The sequence below is a fragment of the Girardinichthys multiradiatus genome, chromosome 10, assembly GCF_021462225.1.
Source record: "Girardinichthys multiradiatus isolate DD_20200921_A chromosome 10, DD_fGirMul_XY1, whole genome shotgun sequence".
Classification (NCBI taxonomy): Eukaryota; Metazoa; Chordata; class Actinopteri; order Cyprinodontiformes; family Goodeidae; genus Girardinichthys; species Girardinichthys multiradiatus.
This window is the reverse complement of record NC_061803.1, coordinates 18,942,272-18,966,936: the sequence shown is the minus strand read 5'-3', so window position 1 is coordinate 18,966,936 and position 24,665 is coordinate 18,942,272. Positions and strand designations below refer to the sequence as shown.

At 40.3% G+C, this 24,665-nt stretch overlaps 1 protein-coding gene across 6 annotated transcripts in view; it reads left to right on the top strand.

Annotated features, from left to right (window-relative positions):
• Positions 1-9,373: 9,373 nt before the first annotated feature.
• Positions 9,374-24,665, top strand: part of tanc2b (tetratricopeptide repeat, ankyrin repeat and coiled-coil containing 2b) — a 223,682-nt gene continuing 208,390 nt past the window's right edge. For 3 of the 6 annotated variants that reach the window (XM_047377855.1, XM_047377857.1, XM_047377853.1), the window contains exon 1: positions 9,374-10,103. The gene's annotated coding sequence lies outside the window, so the exon portion shown is untranslated. The remainder of the gene's footprint in view (positions 10,104-24,665) is intronic. The other 3 variants (XM_047377859.1, XM_047377856.1, XM_047377858.1) reach the window with 3 other exon arrangements.

The window sequence follows — 24,665 nt, the reverse complement described above, 5'->3', positions numbered from 1 at the left end:
GCCTGCTGGTAAGTGTGTCTGCCCACGAAGTGCTAATTTCAAGTAGTTCGGTCTGGCTTTCGTGGTTCGTGATGAGCACAAGCTAGCCACAAGCGAAGCAGAAGTCGTCCCTGTCCTCAGGGGCTTCTCGCTTCATGAGAAGGACCTCTCGGGATTGTTCATGCTCGCAGAGTTGTGGCGGAGCTCGAAGCATGTGAGTTCTATCGCCAGATTGCTTGACTGGAACCCCTTCAGGGAAATGAGGACGTGCTGGACATCGGCTTAGACGTTCATAGTCTGTCGAATGATGAGGATGAGTCTCTGCATGGTGCCAGCGGATTGGGGCGACACATTTTCTTCTCCCTTTACTGTCGTGCAACTGAAACTTTGGAAGTGGAGTGGCCCTCCCCACCTTCCCACGGAGCCGGCCGCAGTGAAGCACCATCTGCTCATGTTCCTTTGTTTCTGAGCTAACGTCTTCATAAAACGGGCTATGGACAGTATCTGGACCTGGAAGGTGACGAAAAAGCCGGACTGGTGAATATTCTGCCTATGGAACCATCTTTGGCAGTGAACCTAGCCATCCTAAAATCATGCTGTAGGTGGTCCAACATCGCTTCTGTCCAAGCACTGTCGATTCTCTCCTGCTCAGTTGGAAAAAATATACAGAGATTAGGTGACCACTACTCATGCCTTAAGCTCCACCACCATGCTCCCGACATACTAAGCAATACGTTTGGCGGAGCTTGGAGCCCAAACACCGCTGGAGAGCCCTCTGATGCTGCTCTTAAATGTGGTGAGGGTCACCACCGACTACATCTTCCGTGTGTCCCCCTGTGCAGCATTCTCCCTGGGCAGAGGGATGGCATCAACGGTGGTTGCGCAAAGGTACCTGTGGCTGACGCTCTCAGACATCACGGATAGGGACAGAAGCCCGACAGGCGACATTCGAGCATAGGAAAAAGCAGACTTAAGTGCTGTGCTGTATCATCCTAGACAGGATGGGAGACCCAAATCCAGCTCGGGCACTCGCAAACTGGCCGCACCATCCCCACTGAAAAGGATGAACTATGGCCAAACTCTCCCGAAAGATGACCTGGAGCAGGGGTCCTCCTCCGGGACTCCATAGGGACTCGACATCCTGGAAGAAGAAGACACAGTCCTTCTAGCTGTGTGGCTAAAAATTCAAGGGTCTCAGAACAGGGAGAGATGTTTGGCAGTTTTTGGCGGCCACCGCCCAAAGGATGTTTTGTTGTTGTTGTTTGGGATCCCAGTCCCAAGAGTCGCTGTGTTTCCCCAACACAGTCTCCCAAGCACAATTTCCCAAAAACACATTTGCATTAAAAGCCCCCAGTTTGGGTGCATTAAATGTTTTTCAGAGCACAACGGTTGTTCCAGATGTTTGTATGTATGCTCCAAACGTTTCAATAAAGACAGCTTTTTCTATTAAAAAAAAGTCAAAATCAAAAGGTTGCAGTTGACAGCCAAATGAGGCTCACAAGCAGGGCGCGTCTTTCAGACCACAGAGAAGCCACGTTTCACCACAGCCTTACAACTTACTATCTTACAACTGATAGGTATGTTGGCATCTATGATCACAGTAGTACAACTTGACCTGCTGAAAATGTGCCTGTTTCAGCGGTGGACCCGCTCCCACTTGTCGTGTGTGTTGGAATTATGATTATTGATTAATTAATCTTTATCAATAAGTATAATTAAAAATCATAATTTGACTAAATTAATTTCTTAACCAAAATCCTCATTTATGAATCGAGACCAGAGATGTCTTCTGGTGTTGTAATTGTGGCTCAACACCTCTGATAGTTACAACCGTTAAATACTCAGCAATAATTGATAACTATTACCAGAGATGTCACTGTTTAATCGACCGTTTCTGCTGAAACGTGTGGATCTTCAACCTTATCTTGACTGACGAATCACTCTTGCACAAAATAAACACAGAACACCTTCTGTTACCATCTATGTGAATATTTATTAAATCACAGCCCTGATACACTCGCTCTTCCGATTTAATAATCTTCACCTACTCAAACATGCAAAATTCTACACAAAAGGGGTAAAATATCTAACTAAACAAAAATAAAGCAAAACAGCAGTATGGGATCAAACCAGCAGTTATGGCAAAAATGATAATATGAAAAAAAAAGGGGTATGGTGGTGAGGATGTTGGGGCGCAGTTCCACTGTAACTCAGTTATACTCAGTCATAAAACTTCCCCCAACTCTGCGAGGTGAGCAGACAAAGGGCTATAAAACTTTTGGCGGCAAGCGAGCAAGCAGTAAGGTTGAAGACAAAGGAAACGGGGAATTTCACCATGAGGTTATTTTAACAGTCCAGTCTCACAGCGCACCTGCGCTTGCTCTCAGGTGTTCAGTAACCCCGCAAAACACACACAAAGATGGGTAGCGCAGCTGCCTCCAGACATCAGCACGGCACATCAAAGTTTCAATAACAAGGTTACATGCACATATCTTTCAGAACACATTAGATTAAATAGCGAATCTAGTCGCACTAAAACCTCCTGTACCCAGGCTTTCTAAGAAATAAATAAAAATAAAGAATGGGTTTTACTTGTCGAAGCCTTCTTTCTCAGCGGAGTTGAGAGCGAATGGAGGGGGGAGTTGGAAGTTACTGTGCGTCCACAGTTAACTTCAGGAAAAGCGGTCAATCTTCGTCCTCTGGCCTCCTTGGCGAAAGGGAAAATATGATCTGACCATCAAAGTTGACTAGGACCAAAACACGGTGGCGGTTCGTCTCCTCGATACTCCGTGTTTTTTTTTGTTATGTGTTAAACTCACGTCTTCGATCGGCAAAGTGAAATTTCTGGCCTTCTTATTCCAGAAAACTCTTTTATGAATTCTTTGTTGGCCAACAAGACAGAATAAATGAGATCCACTTGGGACTCTTCTCCAGGTGATGCTTCAGATGTTGGTAACCGGACACGGTCTCCAGCTGAAGGCGAATGGTCAAAATGGGTGCCTTCCTATATAACGTCCTGTGACGTCAGACTTGGGCGCCCCGTCATATCAGTCGCAATGTCCTGGATACAAAATGGCTGAAAACGCCAGGAGGCCTGGTGGCGTCCAGCAACGTGCAAATGGTCCAATAGTCAGCAAACAAGTGGTCCAACATGTGGATAGCATCACTGCTGCAGAACGCTAACAATAACCATTCCCTGTATGTTGGCTCTATGCCCTTAGCGGGAACCAGGACTGTTGTGTCCGGGTTCACCAATAGGGAGAGTAGTAAGTCCCTCCCTGCTCACTTGCTCACTTCCTCTCCTAAAGCCATCACACACCCTCTTGGATGTCCTGGCCCACCCATGGTCCAGTGTACTCCTGTATGCATTTCACCCAGTGGAAATGATTCTACCTGTACTAGAGGGTTTGTCCCTAATTTCAGTAGCACCCCACTGGCCAGCAAAGCCATGGCATGCTGAGATAGTCAGCCTGCTGACAGCAGAGCCCTGGCAACTCCCTCTTTGCCAGGACCTCCTCACTCAGGCGGAGGGGAGGGATAATTCATCCACACCCGGAGTTGTGGAAGCTCCCTACCTGGTGAGAGGTCCAGCTTATTAGCTAAGGGCTTCCCCCCTGCTGTGGTGGCCACAATCCAGTATGCGAGAGCATCCTCCAATAGAGGCTTATACGCTTACAAATGGCGAGCTTTTGAGTAGCGGTGTGAGGACAAGCACATTGTCCCATTTCAGTGCTCAATGGTAGACGTTTTAGTGTTTCTGCAGGAAATGCTGGATAAAGGGCTTTGCTTTTACACAATTAAGGTTTACTTATCCGCTATTTCTGCCAGCCATGTTGATTTTAATGGAGTCACGCAGGCTCTGTCTCTTGCTCTGACAACAGCAAAGCGAATTGGGGACCTCTATGCTTTGTCTGTAAATTCAACCTGCATTCACTTTTCACTTGATAGTTCCAATGTCACCTCACAATCTAATGCAGCTTATCTTCCTAAGGTTATACCTTTGGACTGAAGCTCCATGACATGGAGCTTTCCGGTTTTTGTCCACCTCCTTTTGCATCTGAGGAACAAAGGAGGTTATACTTCCTGTGCCCTTTACGTGCACTGCACATTTACATTGACAGTACACAGACTGAGGTTGTGTGATCAACTGTTTGTGTGTATTGCTAACCCAACAAGGGGAAGCTCTGTCCAGTCAGAGATTCTCTCACTGGATTGTGAAGGCCATTTCTCTAGCCTACAGCAGCAGGGGGTCTCCCGTTGCCCAACGGTGTGAGGGGTCACTCCACCAGGGGTGTAGCAACCTCCTGTGCCCTATTTAGACAGGTGCCCATGAGTGACATTTGTGCTGCAGCCAGCTGGTCTTCGGCGCACACATTTGTACAGTTTTATGTTTGGATGTGACAGCCCCTTCTGTGGCTCACTCTGTTCTTTCTGCTGGTCTGAAGTGCTGCACTAGTATGCTGTGCATTACCCAGGTTTGATGGCTGTTCTGCGGGGTGTTTATATTTGTCCTATGCTCATGTGTAGTACTGAGTGAATCGATTGAAAAGGAACATAATGTTATGCATATAACTATTGGTTCCCTGTAAAAAAAGTAACAAAGCACAACTCATGGCTGTCCCGCTGCTCTGCTGTGCAGAGCGGCTATTGAACTGAGTAATGATGGTGATGACAGACAGATATATAGTGCAGCTGAGGCCTGCCGTCATCAGGTAATTTTCCTAGGAATCGTGATTAGCGGTGACTTTAGCCAGGACACGCAGGGGGTAATATCCCATACTCACGTGTTGTACTTCATTACTCTCCTTCAGGAAACAGTAGTTATATACATAACATTACGTTTTACAAAATAATAATGTACCAAAGAAGACTCACAGCAAGTGGTTTAGATTATACAGTCAGTCAGTCATTTTCTACCGCTTATTCCATAGTGGGTCGCGGGGGAGCTGGTGCCTATCTCCAGCAGTCTATGGGCGAGAGGCAGGATACACCCTGGACAAGTCGCCAGTCCATCACAGGGCATTCATTAGTTATTATTACTTTTCTAAAATTCAGAGTTTTTAAAGAATTTGGGAAAGCCCAGATGATGATCTCCTGCTTTTTGAGCTTCTGATAGGGTAATTTGCACCATAATTGGATGCTAACTTTTGGCCATATTATTAGTCAACACCTCACACTGCTTCACTGTGTAACATCATGGCAAAATCAAAAGAAATCAGCCAAGGCATCATGAAGAGAATCACGCACCACAAGTGTGGCTCATCCTTGGGAACAAAAACTATAAACAGTTTGAAGATGGCTGGCAGCCGCATCTGAGACTGTCATTAGTCCTGCACAAGCATGAGCTTGAAAGCCAGTACTTCAAAAGCCAGATTATATTTTTCAAATGCTTTTAGGGACAAAGACATTTTACCATAATGACCATCAATACATTTGGAGGAAAATTAGGTAAGCTTGGAAGCCTGAGAACATCATTTCTGTGAAGTTCAAGAGTGGCAGCATCATATTGTGATGGTGTTTTTCTACAGGATGGACTAGGGCACTTCTCAAAATAGATGGCATTATGTGGAAATAACATGAAAATACTGAAGCAACGCATGAAGATGTCAGCCAGGAGGACTACCAATTGTATAGCGACTCTAAGCATAATGCCAAATTAGTTACAAAGTGGTTGAAGGACAGGAGAGTCAATGTTTTGGAGTGGCCCTCACAAACCTGTGATCTTTGTTGTATAGAAGATTTGTAGGCAGAGCTGAGAATGAGTATGCAAGTAAGGCAGCCTACAAACCTGATTCGGTTGCACAAGATCTGTCAGAAGGGATGGGCCAAGAATCTGGCAAGCTATTGTGCAAAGCTGGGGGAAAGAAATACATGACATTTGACCAAAGTCAATCAAATAAAGGCAATGCTAACAAATACTAAAGAACTGATGCTTGTTCCCCAGAGAATATAATATACACTGCTCAAAAAAATAAAGGGAACACTTAAACAACACAATATAACTCCCAGTAAATCAGACTTCTGTGAAATAAAACTGTCCACTTAGGAAGCAACACTGATTGACAATCAATTTCACATGATGTTGTTCAAATGGAATAGACAACAGGAGGAAATCTTTGGCGATTATCAAGACACACTCAATAAAGGAGTGGTTTTGCAGGTTGGGACCACAGACCACGTCTCAGTACCTATGCTTTCTGGCTGATGTTTTGGTCACTTTTGAATGTTGGTGGTGCTTTCACACTCATGGTAGCATGAGACGGACTCTACAATCCACACAAGTGGCTCAGGTAGTGCAGCTCATCCAGGATGGCACATCAATGCGAACTGTGGCAAGAAGGTTTGCTGTGTCTGTCAGCGTAGTGTCCAGAGCCTGGAGGCGCTACCAGGAGACAGGCCAGTACACCAGGAGACGTGGAGGAGGCCATAGGAGGGCAACAACCCAGCAGTAGGACCGCTACCTCCACCTTTGTGCAAGAAGGAACAGGAGGAGCACTGCCAGAGCCCTGCAAAATGACCTCCAGCAGGCCACAAATGTGCATGTGTCTGCACAAATGGTTAGAAACCGACTCCATGAGGATGGTATGAGGGCCCGACGTCCACAAATGGGGGTTGTGCTCACAGCCCAACACCGTACAGGATGCTTGGCATTTGCCAGAGAACACCAGGATTGGTAAATTCGCCACTGGCTCCCTGTGCTCTTCACAGATGAAAGCAGGTTCACACTGAGCACATGTGACAGACGTGACAGAGTCTGGAGACACCATGGAGAGCGATCTGCTGTCTGCAACATCCTTCAGCATGACCGGTTTGGCAGTGGGTCAGTAATGGTGTGGGGTGGCATTCTTTGGAGAGCCGCACAGCCCTCCATGTGCTCGCCAGAGGTAGTCTGACTGCTGTTAGGTACCGAGATGAGATCCTCAGACCCCTTGTGAGACCATATGCTGGTGTGGTTGGTCCTGGGTTCCTCCTAATGCAGGACAATGCTAGACCTCATGTGGCTGGAGTGTATCAGCAGTTCCTGCGAGATGAAGACATTGAAGCTATGGACTGGCCCGACTGTTCCCCAGACCTGAATACGATTGAGCACATCTGGGACATCATGTCTCGCTCCGTCCACCAACATCACGTTGCACCACAGACTGTCCTGGAGTTGGTAGATGGTTTAGTCCAGGTCTGGGAGGAGATCCCTCAGGAGACCATTCGTCTCATCAGGAGCATGTCCAGGCGTTGTAGGGAGGTCATACAGACACGTGGAGGCCACACACAATACTGAGCCTCATTTTGACTTGTTTTAAGGACATTACATCAAAGTTGGATCAGCCTGTAGTGTGTTTTTCCACTTTAATTTTTTGTGTGACTCCAAATCCAGGCCTCCATTGGTTAATAAATTTGATTTCCATTGATGATTTTTGTGCGATTTTGTTGTCAGCACATTCAACTTTGTACAGAACAAAGTATTCAATGAGAATATTTCGTTCATTCAGATCTAGGATGTGTTATTTGAGTGTTCCCTTTATTTTTTGAGCAGTGTATTTTTATTTCTTCAAGAAATGACTGTGGCAATGTAATTGATTCTTATAAGACTCTAAATCATCTTGAAGTTTTATAGATCAATCTTTTCCAAACATATCAGAGTGAAAATCAAACCACCAGAATGTTTAAAATAATAAATTATTCCTACTTAATATGTATAGTTTGTTCTGGACTTTATTTATTGGAAGTGTGGAATTACTCGGAAGTATGACTTTATGTCATGGCATGTATGCAACAAAGTAAAAACAGGTTGCAGACAGATTATCTTATGATACCATATCTGAATCTGGTTATGGTTTGAGGGTGAGAATAAGTAAATTGCATCTGATGCTTAAAAAGCCAGCAAGCATTTATAATAAGCAAGAATCAACACTAATGTGCTTGTAACTAAATAAGTAATTAAAATTAAACCTTAACTTTAGCCAATTCCCACAGCATATAGATGGGTAATTTCTGTCTTTGAATTGACAGTTCAGCCAACAGGGTGCTTGATAATTTAATTATGATGCATTCAGCCTTCACAACATGTTTTATTCTTATTCTAGCAAATAGGCTCGTAATTTCCTTTGATTTATTGGACAAGGAGGCCAGGATAAGCTCTGACACTCACTGTCGTCTTCCCCATTTATCATTTCAAATGTCAGATACTGCAATGTTCAGGGAGACAAACTGAGTTTTGATTGACATAGACCTTGTTTCTACAGAATAATTATGAATGATTGGGGTATTAGTGCCTGCTTTCATCATAAATAATTCATTAAATGTGCCTCCCTTTTACCCCCCATTGAATGTTTGCTCCGCTGTGTCTGCACAAATTCAGACACAACATACATATGCATCTATCTATCTATCTATCTATCTATCTATCTATCTATCTATCTATCTATCTATCTATCTATCTATCTATCTATCTATCTATCTATCTATCTATCTATCTATCTATCTATCTATCTATCTATCTATCTATCTATCTATCTATCTATCTATCTATCTATCTATCTATCTATCTATCTATCTATCTATCTATCTATCTATCTATCTATCTATCTATCTATCTATCTATCTATCTATCTATCTATCTATCTATCTATCTATCTATCTATCTATCTATCTATCTATCTATCTATCTATCTATCTATCTATCTATCTATCTATCTATCTATCTATCTATCTAGCTATCGCTATAGACTTGATACAACTCAGTGGACCATAACCAGCAGATGATATTGCTCTGAAATCATCACTGACAGTGTAAGAGTCAAACCTCTAGCTTCTTGGATTCTGTTGGTCTCGAGTCTTCCTCCAGTCTCTGGAACTTTGATTTTCAAATGACATGCAAAATTACTTCACAGGAGAACAGTCCAGTCACTTTTCCCCTTAACTTATGTAAGACACTTCTGTTGACATTTCTATGCTGTTTTCTGCTAATTTTATTGCTTATATTGTCAACCTTGTATTTTATTGCTTACTGCTTTGATTATCTTGTTACTTTTATCTTGTATTTGATTTTTTTTTATTCACCTATACAGCACCTTGTTTGCCTTTTGGTTTGTCAAGCGCTTTATAAATAAATAAAATAATAATAATAATATTTCTACTTTAGTAGTGGTGTAGAACAAGGAGTGTGACCTTTGGTTTCCGTCCTCATGGACAGCGTCTCAAGGCATCGACATGTGGCAGGAGAAAACTGGAATCAAACTACTCTACTCATTGAGCTACAGTCTCAGTCTGAAGAGAAGCAAAGTGGTGTTTAAAAACATGTTTATTTTTACAACCATATGCACTGTTGAATAAAACCCCACAGGTATTAAACATTGCAAAATGTTTCACGGCCTCTCAATAACTGTCTACTGAACAACTGTTAGATCTGCAGACTAGCCCATGAAAGTGCAGGCCATAACATTTCTGTTAGAAATCATTTCGTATTGACGTCATGTGATATTCTGAGAAGTGGAATTTCGCGTTTTTATTAGCTGTAAACCATGGTCATCAAAATTCACAGAAATTAAACGCGTGAAATATATCATTTTGATTATACTTGGATTATCCATGGGGATGCATTTGTTGCATATGTTCCGTCTGTGTTAAAAGAATCGGTTCTCATTGTTTACATTAAAGAACCGGCCCGTTGAGCCGGCTCGGCATCGGACAACACATCAGTATTTCAGTGGTAGGGGAGGCAGCTCTCCATGTTGCGGCGCTGCGTGGCAGTGGGTACCGATCTGCCGCTTGCTGGCTGGCCTCAAAACACACGCGTGGTTTTAGTAGTGAATGGCCTCCACACTTGGCACATACGTTGGGCGAGAAGCAGCCGTGAGTCCCGGACGAAGCTACCCGCTGCAGAGCGACTTTTCGCCCCGTCTTACACCCAGGAGAACAAGGCGGGGGATCGCTCCTGTGACCGGGGCTGGATGTGGTCGCTTTGATCGGTGCAGTTATTCACAGAGTCAGTCGCCTGGCTGTTTCGGAGCGATTGGACACGGACAGAGGAACCGCTCGGAGCGCTGCAGCAGCAGCAGCAACAACACGGGAGCCGTGAATGTAATGCGAGAGCTGGACAGAAAAACGCAGCTTTAAGTCTAGAGAAGGTAAACTCTCTGTTTTATTCTGCTTCGTTTCAGCTCGTTTGTTTCCAGAATTACTGTTCTTTAAGCAGAAAGTTTATACATTTATTATTATTACATCAAACCACTTATAATGTATGCTGCTAATATCTGGCCCCTGCTCATAGTCACAACCCAGCACACCAAGCTGAGCCAATAAACAACCCCCATTAGTGTTTTAATGAGATAGACTGAGCTGGTCCTTTGAAGACAACGAGACGCGTTTTCTTCATATGGGTTAACAGCAACATATGTGATGCATTTACTGTCAAACTATGCAACACACCGTGGTGATTTTCTTTATGATCAAAATACCTTTATTTCCACTTTTAACCTCCCAGACAGCCTGCAGATCAATGCTGAATTTATTTGGGGTTCAGGCTATAAATCTAGATTTGCGTTCTTCTAACCTATTTTTTGCAGTTTCTGTGTAAGAGGGGCTGCCCACCCAGACAACAAACTGTCCATAAAATGAAGAGGTCTATATGGAAGAAGCTGTTCCTACTTGTTCACTCGCTCCGGGCCAGCATCTACCTCCCTGTGCACAGCCTATTATCTGACATCTGGTCCCTCTTTGACAGAGACTTATGTGGTAATAGTATGTTTCAGCAAAGGCGCTTAATTTGTGTAATGCCTGTTGTTTGGAAGGGGAAAACACTTATTTCTCCTTTGTTCACCATTTGGATAGTAATTCAGAAGAAACTGTAAATACATTTGGACATTAAGGCTAAATCCAGTAGTCTCCTATTCTTCACCGTCCTCCCTACATTTTTAAGGGGTAGGGTGTCTTTATTTGTTTCTGTGGTTGAGGAGGGTGAAGGGCGCTTTAGCTCTTAAAATGGAGATTTGCAAGGGGAACACTTGGAAACCAGGGGCTATGAGTTGCACTGCAGTTACATATGTAAACATTTTCTTAGTTAACATATTTTAATGATGCATTAATCACAAAATATCCAATTTACTATGTTTAATTATTGTTAGTCAAAATTGAAAGAATAGCAAAAATATATTTAGTCAAAAACCTCTCCTGCATACTAATCTACAATCATATTAAAAAAATTGGATTATTACTGAAAAGTTCTTTTATTTCAATAACTCAAATGACTAAGTGTCACACGTTATATAGATTAATTACACACAGAATGATGTTTGCCAGCATTTATTTCTGTTATTTATGATGATTTTCCACTTACAGCTAATGAAAACATGGCACTTAAGATTTGAATATTACACGAGACCAATAAAAAAATAAAATTTTAATACAGAAATGTGGGCTTGATGAAAAGTCTGATTAATACCCGCTTAAAGGTTAGTTTTAAAAGGTACATTTAATCAGACAAACAAGACTCATAGGAGCGCATATTCAGATTTATTGAAAATGACTATTTAGTTTAATGCGATTGTCAGTTCTTTTCAACATGCCAAACAAAATTAGGCATAGTATTTATCAGTTTTGATATCCATCGTCAGTGTAATGTCTAGTTTGTTAGATATTCTGATGTATTACACCAGTGACAAATATATTAAGTATTAACATCCTTAAGTTTAGCTACAGTCAGTATACTTGATTTTTATACCCCTTGAACTTTTCCATATTTTCTGACATTACAAGCACAAACTTTGTTTTGGTCCATCTTATAGAATCATCATCAAATACAGCAAAGTAGCTCATAAATGAAGTGTATGGAAAACAATGCAGAGTTTTCTAAATGTACTGAAAATAAGAATCTGTAAAGTGTGGCATGTATTTGTATTCATCCTCTTCGCTCTTTACCCTTAAATAAAACCCAGTGCAACCAATTGCGTTTATCTTATTTGGAAATCCAAACAGCGTCATGAAGACAAAGGGACACATCAGACAGGTCAGGGAGATAGTTGTGGATGAGTTATCAAACAGTATCCTGAAATTATGAATATCTCACAGTACATTAATCCGGGAAGCTATCAAGAGCCAAAAAAGGTACATTTTTTATAAATCCAGAATGCTATGTGTGGTAGAAAACTAACGCTAGACAGACATCATTATGGACACACAATCCCCACAGTAAAACATGGTGGTGGTAGCTATGATGTGGAGCTGATTTTCTTTAGGATGGATAGGGAAGCTGGTCAGAGCTGATAGGAAGAAGTTAAATACAGGACATCCTGGAAGAACATCTGTTTGAGGCTGCAAAATACTTGAGACGGGGACAGAGGTTCACCTTCCAGTAGGATATTGACCCTAACCACCCAGAGCTATCATGGAATGGTTTAGATTAAAGCATATTCATCTGTTAGAATGGTCCAGTCAAAGTCCAGACCTAAATCCAACTGGGATTCTGTTGCAAGACTTAATATAAATTGGAAAGTTAACCACTACCTGGAATAATGATTAGGGTAGGCATAGGAGTAAACCTAGGAAATGGGTATTAGCTGAAACATAATGAAATGTTTAATTATTTAACACTGTTACAAATACAAAGATACGCCTTTTCAGCAGCTGATATCTCTTTTTAACAAAGCACTTATCATAAGAATATGTGGTGTGCTTCAGTTTTCATGGTTTCTGTATGAGGCTTGAGATGGCTGCTGCTTCTTGTACTTTTTTATTAAAGTTCTTGGTTGTCAGCCCTGCTCTGCAAAGATGAAAGACGCTCATCCTCAAAGCGTTCTCTCATCACACAACTGACATGCGCTGGTTTTGCTTCCCTCTCCTGACACACATCTGTGAGCTCACTGTGTGTACGTTTTCCATTGTGAGATCACCATGTTCTCCCTTTTTTGTCGTTTAGGCCTAATTTTTTTTGTCTTGTGTGGTGCTTATCTCCCCCTTCTCAGTGGGGGTAGTGACGAATCCGTGTTTTTCCACAGTTTGAGCCAGTGCAGTTCTCTTTTTTCTTTTTTTCCTTCACAGCTTATTGACAGGCTAAAGGTCTGAACAAAAAAGTGATTCTGGTGCAGAAAATTAGTTGATGGATTTCTCACAGCCTTCAGTCTTTCCCTGTGACACATGAATAAACCATTCCTCACATCTTTAAATCAAAACTGACTTCTCTAAGCTCACAGTGTCACTGTTATTGCAGGTCAAATGAGGCTGTTTGGAGCAATTTCTTTTAGCTATGATTAAGAAAAGACAGCCCAGATCAATACAATCAAAATAAATGTGCATACTTGTAGCTACATTTCAGTAAATTACAATATTTATTTGAGTCATTTAATTCAAAAAGTCAAATTCTTTCATTACACAGAGTTATTAAAAAATGCATGTTAGGTAATTTTGATGCTTAAGGCCCATAGCTGACTAAAATCCAAAATTCAGTTTGTCAAAAAATTATATATTTTTTAATACCGGACTGTTTTGTAATGGTCATGTTATGGCCGACACATAATCATGAGGAACACTTCTGATTTGACAGTTGTCTAGTAGACAGGCAGTGACACCATCCCTAATTGTGGTAAGCCTCAAAAAGAAATTGTTACAAAAGCTAGCTGTTCAAACTGTGTTTAGGCATATTAATGGAAAGTTTAGAGGAAGGAAAAACTGGTAGAAGAAAAGTAGACAGTCATAACTACAGCCTGTAGAGGATTGTGAAGCAAAACCTTTATAACTACGTGTATATAATTTATACTCTATATAATGAGTTTCACTTTTTGAAAAGGAGTTTTACTCTTTGAATATAGTTTCTGAAATAAACGTTTCAGTGATATTCTAACTCAGTTGAAGCTGTATTGATATTTTGTCACTGTTGCTTATTTCCGTGTTTCACCACAATAACAAAACACTAAACCTTTGCTGAGCTGTGATGTTTTTAAGGCTCTTTAATTGTGACCCCCCCCCCCCCCCCCAGTGTCCATGAATCTGCCTCATATTTAAAACCATACTGCAGTCATCCCATACTTGCACTGATGGTATTTTTAGCTGAAACTTAACCAAACAATAACCATGGAACCACCCTCCACCCCTAGTAACAGTTATTTTCCAATGTGAGGGATGTTTATCTAAGCAGAAATGTGTTTTAGAGAGTCTGGTCTCCTATAAGTACAACATCCCATTACAGCTGCATCGCCCTACAAACCCAGTGGCACTCCTCGTAAGGATGTGTTAAACAATTCATAAACAATCTATATGTATTTATTCTGGGAAGGAAAAATCTGTTTAAGAAAAAAAAAATTGTTACAAAGTTCCTGTTCCCAACCTTATTGGTAACCCTGGAGGTAATACTTTTTAGCCCTTTTTTTGTGAGTAGTACAGCACTTCTATCTGACCGCTTCTCTATGCACAATCTCTGTAGGTCTTATGCTCTCTGCTCTTCAGCTATCCCCACAGGGTTCCAATAGCATTTGGATCTGGGAACAGATATGGCCAAGGAAGAAGGTTGGTTTTGTGTCTTGTGAACCATTTCTGTGTAAATTTCCCGGGGCATACCACTCACCATGGGTGCTGGCAGGATTAACTTTGGTCCTCGTCCGACTTTTTTGTCACAGTTTGAGTTGTTTTAATCTTTTTAATTATTACTCTGACTAAAAGTATGGGCAAGTTTAGGCAAGTAGTTATTTCCTTGTAGCCATTTCTTGAATAAAGGTCAACACAAATATGCCCAACTTGAATCGCATGTTTTCTTATCTTTCCCATTTTGAGGTGAGGCTAAGAAATGTAAGCCTTTGTATCACATTTATACTCCTGGTAAAAAGGAAGTCATGTATTATTAATTAAAATGTCCTACACACTCTGATCACCTTGAACAGCTTTTTTTAGATAATTGTGGTACCTGTAATTTAATTAAAGCGATTAGGAGAGAATTGTTTTAATCAGTGTGAGATCAGGCTGCTGCAGTAAAAGACTTACTTATTTTTAAGCTTTTGAGACATTTGAACCTTTAGCACCCCTGCATGAAGGGTGCTGTAAATTTTAGAGGTAATATAGTGTGCTAAAATTGCATGTCTATACGAAGTAAAGCAACAAGCTTCTCCTTTATTGACTCCGAGGAGGTTATGCTCATTTCACATCTGTTGGTGGCAAACGCCTGTTGGGTTACCGTAGTGATGAGACTTGCCCTTGGCTTTGGTAACGACACCACCACAGTGGAAAGCTGCAAAGCTTTGAGACTCAGGCCTCAATTACAGAATTGCTTGGATGTCCAAACATAACAAAACAGTACAGCAGGAGTACACTGTCTTGCAAAAGTTTTCATACCCATAAAAGGCCAAAACATTGTGAGTGGTGGAATAGGGCTGCACGATATTAGAAAATCTTGAGATTGCGATAGTGGTAAATATTGCAATGGCGATATTAGTTGTGATATACGCTTATTTGTCTCTTCCCTCTCTTTCTCATCTGTGTTTCCATCACTCTTTGACCTTTAACATTTTTGGGAATGTCATTTAGGTCTGGTATTTGCATTTGGTGCCATGAGACCAACTGGCTAAATATTAAATTAGCTTGTAAAATGCAAGTTCATAACACCTGGAAATGAATATATTCGCCAACACTTTTTGCACTACCAAAAGTCCTTCACAATATTAAAATTGTGCACACTACTATTGCGAGGAAGACATATTTGTGATGTATTGTTCGGCTCTACGATGCATCTCTGTTAATGTCAGAAAGAGTTGAATGAGACTCCTGAAACTAAGATAACTTTAATATTTAAATTCTCAATGAACCTAAGGTAAGTGGAAGTTAATGTGTGGTGCATGCAAACATAAACTCCAGATAATGAGTAGTCTATCGATCTACTGGAAAAAAATATATATGTATTATTTCCACCTCAACAACAAGCTTGTTTTCAAATTGTTGCTTCTGCCAGGCTTCTGCTGTTTGGCACTGAGACAATTGTTGTTTCTTAATGTCTTTACCACCTTCTCACCTCGTTACCTTCTGAAACGTTTTTTATGATGCACCCATAGGAACAGTATGCTGGAAATTTAAGGGATTTTGAAACAAACTTTTAAAAATCCTAGTATATCTTAATATTAGTTACCAGTCTATTTTAGTCAGTGGAGCATAATTCCAATCTAGTTCTTTCTCTGCATCATTGATCGATTGTTTCATAAAATGACAGCTGAAATCTTCAAGCAAACCTGGTCAGCCTTGGAAATGTAGAGCATCATTGATTAAACCAGCAGTAAAGCTGTTAGGCTGAGGCTTTTAAAAAGGTCAAATGAGACTTCTTCATACAACAATAACAAACATTAGGTATTAATTTTGCAAACCAGTTTTGAGAAGTGTAAACTCAATTCATTGTCTTATTGTGCTCTCAGTGGTAGCTGGAGTTAATTTAAAGACATTTTAATGTCTCAGTGTTCTTTCAGAGATTAAAATGTTTTCAGTTTAATAAGATAATGCAGCTCTGCAGGCCAGATAGCACTGGATGTTACTCTCAGACTCTTATTGGCTGCCAAAATGTGAAAATAAACATATCATCCACTGGGAATTTTGAATTCATTTTCTTTGCAGTGACACCTTTTGTGCTTTCTTTTTTAAAATGCAGTCAGTGAAACCAGTAAGAGCTTACTGGGAAAAACAATTTTTGGCTGTATGTGCACATGTGCTAGCAATACAAATGGAGCATAATCATCAGTTTGGGAAAATTGCGAAGTGAAGGGAATTATAATTGATATTGTGGTCATAATTTATTTTTCTCTTGGTCAGTAACTCAGTCAGGAGGGCATTCATGCAATGCCAGTGATCCTGAACAGCTTTGTCAATTTTGCAGATTGTTGGTTTGTTCTTAACATGCATCTAAATACTATAATAGATATCTAAATTTTATATTGATGCTAAAAATATCTTGCCTTTCCAAATAATGAATATCTCTTTAACTTCTCTCTACCAGCTTTGTGCATTCTTCTTGGCAGCATAGCTCAAGCTCAGTAAGATTAGAGAGCATCTCTGAACATCAATTTTCAAGCCATGCCAAGTTTTTCAATTTGATTTCTGTCTTGACTTTGAATGGACAATTTTTGTTGTCCTGCTGGAAAGTAAACCTGTGCTTCAGTCTCAAATCATTTTCTGCCTATAACCGATTTTTTTGTAGGATTGTCGTGTATTTAGCTCCATCCATCTTCTTATCAACTCTCACCAGCTTCTATGTCATTGCTGACCAAAAGTACCCCCACAGCATGACAATGATACCACCACCATTTTTAATAATGGGCCCAGTGTTAGTTTTCCCCTAGGCAATACATTTGCATGTAAGCAAGAGTTTTCAATTTTAGAACCTTTGACCAAATTCTCTTCTTCTTTAACTCTATCTTCCCACTCTTTCATAACGGCAAGATTTGTGAAGTACACGACCAATAGTTGTCCTGTAAAGAGATTCTCCCTCCTGAGCGGAGGTTCTCCTCCAGTCACTGTTGACTGCTTCTCTGGGATACTGTTTTACAACCAACCCTGCTTTAAACCTCTCCTCATCTTTCTCCCTGTCTGTTGTGTTCCTCGGTCTTCATGATGCTGTTTGTTTACTTATGTTCTCTCACAAACCTCTGAGGCCTTCACAGAACAACTAAGATTAAATTACATACAGATGGACTCTTGTTACTGATTAAGTCACATCAGAAGACCGTAGGTTGCACTGGGTTTAATTTAGAGATTTCAGTGCAATCGGGGGCCTTATACATGTGCATGAGAATCATATTTAAGAAAACATGTATCTTTTTTACTTCCTTTTCAAAATTATGCAGCACTGAATGCTATATAATGAATGCTGTAAATCCACTCTTACTAATATGATAGAAAATGAAAAGTTGTGATACTGAGTTAAATGAATAAAACTCAGTGGTGTCATGCCAATTTGTAGATAAATTCATGGATGAAGATATTCCTGTCTCTAGTCAAACACTCAAATTGCCTGATCTAGAAGAAATAATGGGGTGTGCTCTCTCTCTCTTAATGAGACACAGGCATTTTCATTGTAGCAGTGTGATTATGTAAGAGTGAAGAGGAGGAGGAGGCATTTTCTTCCTTCTTTCTGGTTGTAGTGACCTGACTTTCAGGAGAGCAGAATTGTTAAATCTTGGCCTTCCTAATTCTCTGAGAAGAAGAATATGTCTTTAATCGGTATTTTGATTTTATCTGGGAGTCACCAATATTTATTGATTTCTAATGATTATAGTTTGATTTCTCAAATCCACTTTGTGAGAGAGAGGTTTTTACAAACAACCACATCATACAGATATTTGTTATTTAAGTTTTACAGAAAAAGCGCTTCAACAAAACTACAGCTAAAGCTTTTTTTGCAAAACATATCTCTGCGTAACAGGTCTGTGACTTCTAAAGTAAGGTGTTGTGTTTTGTATTGCTTGTTGTTTGTTTCTCTTCAAATTAGTTTTATATACACCTTAAACAAGAATCTAGCTCAGCCTAAAATACATCACCAGATCAAACCCCTTTAGTGTTTTGGGCTGCCGCAACAGAAGTTAATATAACCTGCTGTCTTAGTTACTGTTTCATAACAATAAATATGAGTATAGCATAGCATCAGTACAGTTGAATATTTTAGCTAATAATCCAGAACACACAGTGTTGTTTTTAGCTTGACACCGTACTGGGATGAAATGATTTCCAGTTTCATTGGTAACCAAGATAACATTTCCATCAATAGTCTTTAAATTTTGAAACCCTTTTCGTATGTCGTGCATCATATACAGCATCTCAAATGTGTCATCACAGACCTGAGCAGAAATGAAAGTAAATCCCCAAAAAGCTCCTGGTTTTAAATGCACAGTCTCTTGCGAAAGTATTCGGCCCCCTTAAACTTTTCAATCTCTTGCCACATTTCAGGCTTCAAACATAAAGATATAAAATTCTAATTGTTTGTGAAGAATCAACAACAAGCGGGACACAATCGTGAAGTGGAATGAAATTTATTGGATGTGCCAAACTTGTTTTACAAATAAAAAACTGAAAAGTGGGGCGTGCAATATTATTCGGCCCCCTTGCGTTAATACTTTGTAGCACCACCCTTTGCTACAATTACAGTTGCAAGTTGCTTGGGGTTTGTCTCTATCAGTTTTGCACATCGAGAGACTGAAATTCTTCCTTGCAAAACAGCTGGAGCTCAGTGAGGTTGGATGGAGAGTGTTCATGAACAGCAGTCTTCAGCTCTTTCCACAGATTCTCGATTGGATTCAGGTCTGGACTTTGACTTGGCCATTCCAACACCTGGATACATTTATTTGTGAACCATTCCATTGTAGATTTGGCTTTATGTTTTGGATCATTGTCTTGTTGGAAGATAAATCTCCGTCCCAGTCTCAGGTCTCTTGCAGACTCCAACAGGTTTTCTTCCAGAATGGTCCTGTATTTGGCCCCATCCATCTTCCCATCAATTTTGACCATCTTCTCTGTCCCTGCTGACGAAAAGCAGGCCCAGACCATGATGCTGCCACCACCATGTTTGACAGTGGGGATGGTGTGTTCAGGGTGATGAGCTGTGTTGCTTTTACGCCAAACATATCGTTTTGCATTGTGGCCAAACAGTTTGATTTTGGTTTCATCTGACCAGAGCACCTTCTTCCACATGTTTGGTGTGTCTCCCAGGTGGCTTGTGGCAAACTTTAAACGGGACTTTTTATGGATATATTTGAGAAATGGCTTTCTTCTTGCCACTCTTCCATAAAGGCCAGATTTGTGCAGTGTACGACTGATTGTTGTCCTATGGACAGACTCTCCCACCTCAGCTGTAGATCTCTGCAGTTCATCCAGAGTGATCATGGGCCTCTTGGCTGCATCTCTGATCAGTCTTCTCCTTGTTCGAGATGAAAGTTTAGAGGGACCTCTGGGTCTTGGTAGATTTGCAGTGGTCTGATACTCCTTCCATTTCAATATGATTGCTTGCACAGTGCTCCTTGGGATGTTTAAAGCTTGGGAAATCTTTTTGTATCCAAATCCGGCTTTAAACGTCTCCACAACAGTATCTCGGACCTGCCTGGTGTGTTCCTTGGTCTTCATGATGCTCTCTGCTCTCTAAAAACACTAGAAATGATCTTAACACTGTGTGCATCATGATGCCCTGTAGGCAAATTTGTGTAATTTAGTTTGTATAAATTTCCTCCAACAGTGAAAACATCAAATCACAGGTGTGTCGGGCCTGTTTGTATTCGCTGGAATAATGTCACTATCTTAGAAGATCTATATGATGTTATTTTTATTTAGAAGTTACTCAGTTGTTAAAATATTGTTATTAATATTATTATTTAATTTTCATGTAATTATATTTGTATTGTTTTTATTTTGGTTTTATTTAAACAGATACTCTTGCTGAGCATCTGTTTATGTGAAAATGTACATCTTTGTATACCTTTAGCTGTATACCTATGATCACCTATGTATAGTACCTACAATGCTGTGAAAAGGGATTTTGCCTTCTTAGGATCCTTCTACTTTTGCTTTTTTTGTCACACTTAACTATTCCATTTCATTGGCCACACTCAGACTGGACTACTGTTAGACCTATAGAATTATAAAATTGGCTAAAAAGAATTTGTCTGACTGCAATAAAGTAGGCGAAACAGATCTGAAAAAGCAACGGATCATGGCCTGATCTAGAAAAGTTCAAGAAAAATGAGAAACAAAGTCTTTTATCAGTCCCAAAAGGATTACAAAGCTATTTCTAAGGCTCCAGGACTCCAACTATCCACATATTACTTTCCAGAAGTGGCTGGCCTACCTATTTTTGATACATCGACAACTTATCAAGGAGATCCTAAAGGAACCCAGAGCAACATTTAAGCACTGCAGACCTGACCTCAGTCAAGGTCAGTGTTCATGATTTAGAAATAGGAAAGTCAATGAATTGACCAAAAAGAACACAAAGCGCATATCACCTTTGCCAAAAACAAAAAAACATGTTAATGATTATTTTTGACAAAATAGTTTATGGGAGACAAAATGATTCTGTTGCATCAGGTAACTAACACAACATTTCAGAAAAAATGCATCATTGATACAGATAGTGACAGTCAAATCAAGTGCTGGGATTATGATGATCTGGGGCAGCTTTGCTGCTTGTGGACCTGGAGAACGTCCTGCAATGTGTGTGTGCATACTATATATGGCCACTGCAAGTATGTGGATAAGGGAGTGAGAAAGCTAGGGTACTTCACTATACTGCCAAATTGTAATAAACAGTCCAAGAATAATATTAACTGGACAATATTTTCTTCTTCTTACTGACTTTCTGTTTGCAGCATTAACCATGGGCAATTCAGGGTAAACATCTTTGTGGTCAGTGTTTTTGTTTTATTTGTCATTGTGTGCATTCAAACAACCATCTGTAAATGGCTTTTAAAGCCTGAACATGTGTTAAAACCAGGAGCCTGAGTCACTGTCACCGAGCCTGGGATGTGTGAGAAATCTTTCCTGCCACTTCCCTCCGCTGCGTGCACAAATATATATCTTACTGGCAGTTACTGCTGACTCTGAACATTTTGAGCTTATTACTGCATAGCAGCTTTAATGAAATCAAGTTAATCACTCTCCTCAAACAAGCAGGAGTGTTATATGCATTTCTTCATGTCTGCTACCTCTTGGATTAAATAGACATACCTAAATGTGGCAAGCTTTTGGATAAGACAGATTTGCTCTACGGCTGTATCAGATCACTCTGCCACTCAAACTTCCTCTCGGGGAAACAAAGATCCCTGTTAGCCTATTAGACAGCTTGCTTGAACCGGCTCCAGCTGTAGTCAGCAGATGACTGGCAGGGTGCTCATTAGGTCTGCGAGCTTTGCCTCATGGCTGCAGCAACAACTACGGCAACCACAGCCTCAGCTCTGCCGCGTAGATGTGAGCAGTCAGTGACCTTTGCTCTCTACACCTTTGTCTAGTTTTACACCCGCCACAAAGTTTCCTTATTCTGTGTCCTTCTGTGTGCACTTTAAAGTTACATCAATTTTCTTTCTTGGACCACTCACTAGCATCTGGTGTTGTTATGGGGAAATAAATGGGGGGTTGATATCTAACCTGAAAGCTGAATGGTTAACCATGCTCAGTGATAGATAAACGTCATGTTTGAACATTAACACTAAGTTTAGAGATCTGGGATCGGGTCTGAGGTTCTAAATGGCCCAGCAGTTCGGTCTCTTACTGTTAATGTATCATCTGTGCTCATTTAGCGCTATAAGATGAGTTCAAATATCTAATGGGATGCGTCATTGATAGGTTAACTTCATCATAGCCTTCTGGGCGTTTGTCTGTCTGTAAAACAGTAAATCTGTTGTTGTTACCACAAATGCTTTCAGTGTCTAAAACTGGGAGTTGGAGGGAAAAGAAAATAATTTAATGAAAGGTAGCATTGTTTACGCCGTGAAACAGCTTTCCCTTCTTCTTCAAGCCCTTTCCAATAGAGAAGTTCTTAAATACGTTTCTGTAAAATAAAATCCATGTCTCAGAGCTTGAGGACATAATTTTAGGGTTGGAAAAAGATTCAAATTAGACCTATTGTAGAAAAACTGTGTTCATATATAAATCAGTTTAAAAACCAAAGTCAACGTTGGAACTTGTGGATGGTTTTATATGCAGTGCTTGTTTGGGGGGGAAGAATATTCCTAAATTTATTATAAGAACTTGAAACTCTCCCTCAAGACATAACACTAACTATGCTATACCCTAACATTGGCTGAGTTTATTTACTTGCACGGCCATCTCCCAGGTTTATATCTCCAGTAAGTGATTTGTGTGGATATGCAAAATCTGCTGTTGATGACAGGAGAATGGGCAGACTGGTTTAAAATAATTGAAAAACTGCAGTACCTTTAAAGAACCACTTACTACAACTAAGTTACACAAAACACTATTTCTGAATGCACAACATGTCAAACATTTGAGTAGATGGGCAACAACAACAGGGGACCAAACCGGGCCCCCCTTCTGTCGGCTATGTCCACAAAACTGAGGCTGCAGTTTACACAAAGTCACCAAAGTTGGACAACAATTGACTGGAAAAAAACTATTTTTAGCTGCAACATGAAAATATGGATCCATCCTGCTTTATATCAACATCTTAGACTGGTGGTGGTGTAATGTTGTGAAGGATATTTTGGAACACTATGCGCCCTTTAGTATCAACTGAGCATCATTTAAGCACTACAGCCTACATGGGTGCTGTTGCCATGTCCATCCCTTTATGACCACAGTAGACCAATCTTCTGATGGCTACTTCCAACAGAAAAATACACCACAAAACTCAGATCATCTCCTCAACAATGGGTTCACCGTACTCCAATGGCCTTCACAGTCAACAGATCTTAGTCCATCGAGCACCTTTTTGAGATGTGGTGGAACTGGAGAAAGGATGTGCAGCAGAAAGATCTGCACACTGTGTGATGCTGTGATATCAGTATTGACCAAAATCCCTAAACCTTTCTGCCGCCTTGTTTAGTCTACTATATTAAGAATTAAGGCAGTCTGAAGGTAAAAGGAGATCCAACCTGGTATAAGCACGGTGCACCTAATAAAATGGCTGGTGTAAAATAGATCCCCAACAATGGTTTTTATTTTTACAGGCATTAAGTATTAATACACATTACATTTTAACACAATTTGTAAAATAGAAAATTTTGTGCAAATCATGCTTCACTGAACATAAATTAACCTTTTGCCCACAAGCAACAGATTCTGACTGAATGAGTCAAAGCGAAGGGAAGTGGTCCTTGTTCTGCCTTCTGTTTGTCTGTAGCTTTCTAAAGCTATATGTAGCCTGTTTTAATAACTATTTTTAACAGTCTCTGGTATTTTCCTCTGGGCCAACATGACTTTCTATGGCCAAACATGTATTGTGTACATGTATATTTCAAAGAGAAAAGTGCATATAAATCAAAAAGATCCTTTTTTTTCAGTTCACCCAAATGTCAGAATACTGAATACAATGCTTGCAGCTGCACAGGCTTTTTCTTTTGCTACACTTAAACTTCCCTGGGGGTATCATAATGAACTTCTTGGTTAGTCTTGATGTATTGTAAGCATAAAGCACTTCGTCTAACATTCAGCTTTCCTGTATCTCTTTGTAAATGCAGCATGTTTTGGATTATCCAGTTGTTATTTTTGTGAATAGATAAATGCTCTTGTCGACAGAGTGCAAACCCAGCAGGAACAGAGCTTTACTAGGGCATGTTCCTTCAATAGAGGCTTGTTTTCAGAGTAGAGGAGTGGTCTACTGCTTCAGGCTACAGTCACCAAAGTATGTCCTTGTTCAGGCATGAGAGTTCATTGTGTTAGCTGTCAGAACACAAAGTCCCCTCTGAGTCTGTCTAAAAATATTTCATTCCACCTCTGCCCCAAACAACACAGCAAGGGGCATAAATATAGAGAAGCAGCAAGAGGCTGGCTGAGCATATTCTCAGCAGAAAAACAAAAAGTAAAACAAACTTCTCAACTATAGAGTCTGCATTAGTAAAAACACAATATACTAAAGCCGTAAAAATAAAATTACTTTAAGGTGTTTTATGCAAAAGTGTGAAGTTTTAACAAAGTAAAAAATTATATTCAGAAGGAAAATGCTAAATTCTTACTGTAAACTAATTTACATGAATGTTATTTTTATATTATAATCCATAACTTCTTTGTGC